This window comes from Sinocyclocheilus grahami, unplaced genomic scaffold, assembly GCF_001515645.1.
Source record: "Sinocyclocheilus grahami isolate Dianchi unplaced genomic scaffold, SAMN03320097.WGS_v1.1 scaffold1356.1, whole genome shotgun sequence".
Classification (NCBI taxonomy): domain Eukaryota; kingdom Metazoa; phylum Chordata; class Actinopteri; order Cypriniformes; family Cyprinidae; genus Sinocyclocheilus; species Sinocyclocheilus grahami.
Window position 1 is genome coordinate 38,247 of NW_015506535.1, and position 1,313 is coordinate 39,559.

The 1,313-nt window shown below is 48.9% G+C and overlaps 1 protein-coding gene across 1 annotated transcript in view; it reads right to left on the reverse strand.

Annotated features, from left to right (window-relative positions):
• LOC107569543 (NACHT, LRR and PYD domains-containing protein 12-like) overlaps positions 1 to 1,313 on the reverse strand; it is a 28,072-nt gene that overhangs the window by 22,196 nt on the left and 4,563 nt on the right. The gene's annotated exons all lie outside the window — the stretch shown is intronic.

The window sequence follows — 1,313 nt, forward strand, 5'->3', positions numbered from 1 at the left end:
ATCGCTCATTATTCAGATCTGCCGGACTGTGTTTTGATAGACTTTTTTTATGAGGGCATTAATCAACCGTTAAAATCCAAACTCATTCACGAGGGTCCACGTTCATCTTTAAGTTAGTGTATGGACTATGCTTTGTTGACGGTTGGTTCAGCGTTCACTGTGGGTATCGCGGAGGAGCACGGCTCCGCACTCACTTATGTAATAGCGGCCACACTAGAGCACGCTCACAAAATGGCGGCGACAGCAGAGCACGCTCACAAGATGGCGGACACAACAGCACCCAGTCATGTCACAGCTGCCCATTATGAGTCAAGTCTAGTCACAGTTCATTATCATGAGTCAAGTCAAGTCACCGCTGATCTTCCGGAGTCGAGTTTAGTCACAGTTGATCATTATCATGAGTCAAGTTACAGTTCATTATCATGAGTCAAGTCAAGTCACCGCTGATCTTCCGGAGTCAAGTCTAGTCACAGTTGATCTTCCGGAGTCAAGTCTAGTCACAGTTGATCTCCCTGAGTCGAGTCTAGTCACAGTTGATCATCACGTGTCAAATCAAGTCACAGGTTATTATCATGAGTCTAGTCAAGTCACCGCTGATAGTCATGAGTCAAATCGAGTCACAGTTTATTTTCCATGAGTCTGGTCAAGTCACAGCTGATATTCATGAGTCTAGTCAAGTCACAACCGATCGTCAGGAGTCTAGTCAAGTCTCAGCTGATCTTCATGAGGCCAGTCAAGTCACAGCTGATCTTCATGAGTCTAGTCAAATTACAGTTGATCTGCCAGAGCCTCGTCACGTCTCAGCTGTTCATCCAGAGTTATGTCACATCACAGCTGATCATCCAGAATCACGTCGCCTCCCAGCCGATCATCCAGAGTCATGTCACGTCCTGTCTGTTACACCCAGAGTAGAGTATCAAGGTCAGTTCTTCAGTATCCCAGACTGGCTTCCAGCATGGAGGACCCACCGCTGGTGTCGGCACGTGCAGCTGGCATCCCTAAACCAGTGCTCTCAAACCCTTCTATTTATGAACTCATTCCCCTGTCTGCAGCACTTCCCCCAAGATGGCGACACTTGCCTCAGTTCCTTTGCGTGGTGGTGGCGCCCAGCAACTCACTTTCTGCTCCGGCCAAGGAGGCCGTCCATGAACTCTCTGCTCGTCCTGTTCCGGCCAAGGAGGCAATCTATGAACTCTCTGCTCGTCCTGTTCTGGCCAAGGAGGCCGCTTATGAACTCTGTCTATCTTGTCACGGCAAAGGAGACTGTTTGCAAACTCCCTGTTCGTCCTGTCACAGCTATAGAGGCCATTTGC